Source organism: Frankliniella occidentalis, unplaced genomic scaffold (assembly GCF_000697945.3).
Source record: "Frankliniella occidentalis isolate FOCC.00 unplaced genomic scaffold, Focc_3.1 Scaffold21, whole genome shotgun sequence".
Taxonomy (NCBI): Eukaryota; Metazoa; Arthropoda; class Insecta; order Thysanoptera; family Thripidae; genus Frankliniella; species Frankliniella occidentalis.
This window is the reverse complement of record NW_026267151.1, coordinates 1,412,631-1,417,535: the sequence shown is the minus strand read 5'-3', so window position 1 is coordinate 1,417,535 and position 4,905 is coordinate 1,412,631. Positions and strand designations below refer to the sequence as shown.

The window sequence follows — 4,905 nt, the reverse complement described above, 5'->3', positions numbered from 1 at the left end:
GGGGGTAGAACGACGACGAAAGAGAAAAACAAGGTGCGAGAGAGGGAGAGGAGAAAAGGAAAAAAAAGGACAATTAACGAGTCACACTGCTGGGACCAAAGGTCCACCGCCACGGACCGCCATGTGCGGTGCACTGCTCCGGTCCGGAGCAAACATTACCGAAAATAATGACGACATTCAATTTCTGATTTGGGCCACCACAAAACAGACACGCAAGCGCCCACGCACACACGTCAAACGCCCACACATATAAATTTCACCATACAGCATTCATTATAAACATCGACAAAAACACGACAGTGTGACGCAGAACAAACCCCGCCCCCCATCCATCCTCGCCCCCTTCCGACCATGGGCCGACAGAGCGCGGCGGGGTGAGGCGACATGTCCCAGCGCGAATATACGAACGCGAATATGAATGTGCGCGAGGGTTTGACGCTAAGCTCAGATTACGCTGGCCGGGCATACACAACCTGAATACCGGATGTAAATCCACCTAAATGCGAGCCGAATCAGAGTGCCACTCGGACTCACTCGGCTGGCCTCGGTTCCGAGCTCGCACCCCTCCCGGCCCGGCCCGCGCGCACCGAGCGTCGAGTCTCCGGGGACGCGGGAGGGGCAGGGGGAGGGGCGGCAGAGCCCAATACATCAGCGCAGCCCCGCTGCTGGCCTGGCCGTTTAGTTTAAGCAACGAAGCGCCGACAGCGCAGCGGTGGAGCCCAATCTATTCCCCAAAGCAAATTGCGGCAGCGACGGCCAAGTAGAACGGAGGATAAAAGGAAGGCGTCCTCGGCGGCTGCTCGGCGGCTGCTCGGCGGCGCTCCTCGGCGCGGCGCTGCACCGCAGCCGACGTAAAAGGGAAACGGAAAGTAAAGTAGCGTCAGCGACTATGCGAACCAGACAGTGCGTAAAACGACTTCTGTGGGGATGTTTCCAGGGGCTTGAACCGAACGACCTTTGTACATCGTCAACTTCAACGACGGCCATGACACCAGCGGAGCAAGATAAAGTGTGACAGGTTGGGACTCAATTCGTCTACACAGTGAATTCTTCGAATAATTTTACGGGTGGTAAAGTTCACATTCAAACGGCCCTAATGGTTCGTTCCATCAGCCCTGAGCGCTTCCTGAGGAGCGCCACCACCTGTCACCAACGAGGCGCCGCGTTGTCCCCCGCCGCCAAACACGCCAGAGGGCAGGTCCGACACCGCACCAGGCTGGACGCCGGGCAGCCGCGCGGTATCGCGGGAGGGAGGGGCGACTGGGGCGGGCGCCCTCACCCGCCCGCCAAACCGTCACCACACTGCGCAGCGAAAACTTTCCCCCGCACACTCCAAAAATATACTACATGAAAGTGTTTCATTTTCATGAGCCAAATTTACACCACAGTGCTTACCAACAGCCAGCGAGCTCGCGCACACAAAGGGAAGCAAGTCAACTCTTTACATTGAAACACCAAAGTAATAGAGGGCCCGACCCCGTTTCAACAAGCTGGCCGGCTAGCTCTGCCGAGAACCATCGAAAAAGGGAGAGCTGGCGCGAGGGTTTCGGCGAGGGCTGGAGAGGGCTGGCGAGGCGAGCACAGTCCACGATAAAATTAGGTCCACATGGGTCGGCGAGGACCAAAGGGGCAGTGGCAATTCCAGCCTCTGCAGCGCTAACTAATGAGCCAACTTCACTGTCCAGCAGAGCACCAGCCGGCCTCCAACTGTGCTACACCCTGCTCACCACCAATGCTGGCCTATCACGCCCCTTGAGTGGATGAGATGGCCTAAATAGTACGCCCGTACGTGGAGGTTGAGGGAACGTCTCTATCACCAACATCTGGCATCGGAACTTTACTACTCTTCCCACGTGAGAAAACGTCGCCCAGGCCATCAATATCAATATAAACTGAAATTCTGTACTTCCCTTTATAGATGCTTCGAGCCCTTACCTGGTTGTGCATACAGTGCAGCTGTGGCCGAACCTAAAGGCCACAACAGGTTGCCTCGTGGTCGTCACATCCGATCGCGTCTCACCTGCAAAACAAACCAAGCAAACATGCATTAAAACCACTTCTTGCGACATAAATGCAGCTCGAGAACAGATGAATGACCTAGTGTACGCCTTCGGGTTTTGGGTTCAAGTGTAAACTTTCTCGGTGCACGGCGGCCGCCCGGCCAATACTAATACTGCACCCTGCACAGTCTGACTGCACCACAGTTCCTAATTAACTTCAGCGAATTAATAATCAGAGTGCTGCTTGTGCCACACCGCGTCCTACCTCGGGCCCCCCGCCTTTGAGGGCCGCGCCCCGCCACGCAACGCTGGGCCACGCCACCGGGGCACGACGAAATGGATTGAGCGTATTCGGCGTTACGTGGGCAAAGGGATGAGGCTAATCAAATAACACTCGACAGAGATGAGCTGGCTCGATGCGCCCCGCCGCACACTCGCAAACACATACACCTCTCCCCTTCTCTCTCACACTCACGCACACACTCACAAGGCTCACACGAGAGGGAGAAGGGGGTTTCCATCAACTGTAATAAGGAGGAAACTATATGTATACATATAACTTACTTCGCCAACTCATCGGCACCACATGGCACCCCAGCGCACCGCGTACCGCGTGTGCTTCTCTCTGCCTACCTGTGCAGGAGCGAAGGCAAGCTTGCGCCTGGCAAATGGCCACGACGAAGACGTAAGACAAAGGACGGGTGAGGGACCGTTCCCGCTCGCCGCCCAAGCTAAACAGCCCGTGCGAAACACCACACTTACGCGTCACCGGCTTTAACGAAACATAAAGTACTGTTAATTGTTGTCAGTGTCGCAATTATGTAGGGACAAATGGGGTGTACGACCACGGCCCACCCAGTGCATCAGGCTTGCAAAAAAAGCCCTCAAAACCCCAACACCCGAAACAAGAAGCAGACACGTGTGGGGTAGGGCATAGGTAGAATATGACGAACAGGGGGGGAAGGGGGAAGGCACCATACTTCTTCCAAACAAATAACAAATAGCAATAAAACTGGGCCTGACGGACAGGTGTTATCTCTGCCGATTAAACACCACGCTCCAACACGCATGGGATTCACGGCGAACACACACACACACACACACACACACACTAGTACAGACACGCTTCCAGCACGTTCTGCGCGTCAAAAACACCAGGGCCAGGCTACAGGCCGCTTGCCGAGGTGCTCGCAAACAGGCTGACAAAAGTCTGCCAACGACGGCGCGCGGCGGCGAGCGGGGCGCCGGAGCCAGGTGACTGCATAACCAGCTCGGCGGGGCTGGCAGGTGGGCGCGCTGCGTCCCGCCGCGTCGCATGCTAAGCCGCTGGCACACATCAGCCGACCGGACACGCGTTTTTTCCGGCTTTTTGGCAGGAAACGTTGAGTGCCACCCCCCCCTCCCCCCTCCCGCCACTCCGCTGACCCGGCCGTGACCCCCTCCGGGCAGCCCGGAGCCCAGCGCGAGCGCTCCATTCGGACCCGGTCCAACTTCCTTCGACAGGGCAAACGCCAAAGTTACGGCATGAAAAGAATCCACAGGGGAACCGATTTCGCACTGATGGAGAAGGAGTATATTCGATAAGCCCGCATCCCATCCTACTCCAGCTCTCCGTTCCTTCTCACACATACCCCCTCCCCTTCACTCGCCTCTCTCTCGTTCGTCATGGTATGTGCCCCCGCCCCCCTTCTCCAGCCCGGTCGGTCGATCGCTCAGCAATGCACCTTGGTATAGGTGCTTGGTACATATGTACTCCATATATGGAAAACGCGTGAGTAGTTATCTCTTATACACCCGACGATACTCTTTTGCAGAAATGGCCAAGGCGGTCAACTTGACGCATTGTCAACAGCAGTCTACAGTCCTGTTTTGTCGCGGAAGCAACTCGAGCACGCCTGTATCAGTACAAGGTAGACGCACGTTAAAACCGTGTGAAGCTGAGCTAAATGTGCGTCTACCTTGGCCTGCGGCGCGCTAAAATGAAAATGTTTTCGCGATTTTGGTTGGCATGCCTGTCCACCTCACATCCCACGTCTCACGTCAGGCGCGTCACTTCACGCCATCTTCCGGGCGGTCTCCCCTTGCGCTTCCTGACAGAGCTGAGCATTTAAAGTTAAAGTTTAATTTCAAGTTCAAGTTAAGCTCAGCAATTATGCTCTCACGGAAGATCGCCATTTTTAAGTGTAGCCGACCAGGTACTTTAACTTTGAGTAAAAACCACAACTTGTGCAAAATTAGCTATACAAAGGGCACCATCATCCCGTAACCCGCCCAAAGTCACCGTAATATTTATCCGGAAGGGATACAAGCAAGTCGGAATGCAGCATGCATGTGGCAGCTCCAGGACGGTAAAAACGACGTCCTTGTTTCCATGACGTTTAGAAAACCATGACGTTTCCCATGCATTTCTTGCATAAGACGTCATGGTTTTTCCAAAACGTCATGAAAACCAGGACGTCGTTTTTACCGTGAGTGCCACACTGAGAACCTGTCACTTGGCCAGCCCGTTTGCATAGAGCGAACTGTGTGCACGTAGCTCGCCTGGCGCGCGCGAATCGGGTGCGCGTTCGCGAAGGAGGACCACCACAGACGAGGGCATCGGGAACCTTCTGAGGCCAAAAGCAAAGAGCCTCTCGCTCGACACATCCGGGGTCGGGTCAAACATTGGGGGGACAGTCGCTGGCTGTCGCCATAGCGACGGGCTGCAGGCCATCACAGTCACTGTGGCTGCGACCGACGTCTCGTCGGGAGCACCAAGGCATCGTGCCAGCGAAAACACCGAGACGGAGGGAGGGAGAGACGGAGGGAGGGAGAGACGGAGGGAGAGAGGGAGGGAGTGAGGGAGTAAGGAAGGGAGTGAGGGAGGAAGTGAGGGACGGAGTGAGGGAGGGAGAGATAGAGAGAG

General features: G+C 55.9%; 1 protein-coding gene across 1 annotated transcript in view; it reads right to left on the bottom strand.

Annotated features, from left to right (window-relative positions):
* The window catches only part of LOC113210489 (cell adhesion molecule 3-like), a gene marked incomplete at its 3' end in the record, with an annotated part of 291,813 nt that overhangs the window by 247,390 nt on the left and 39,518 nt on the right, over positions 1–4,905 (bottom strand).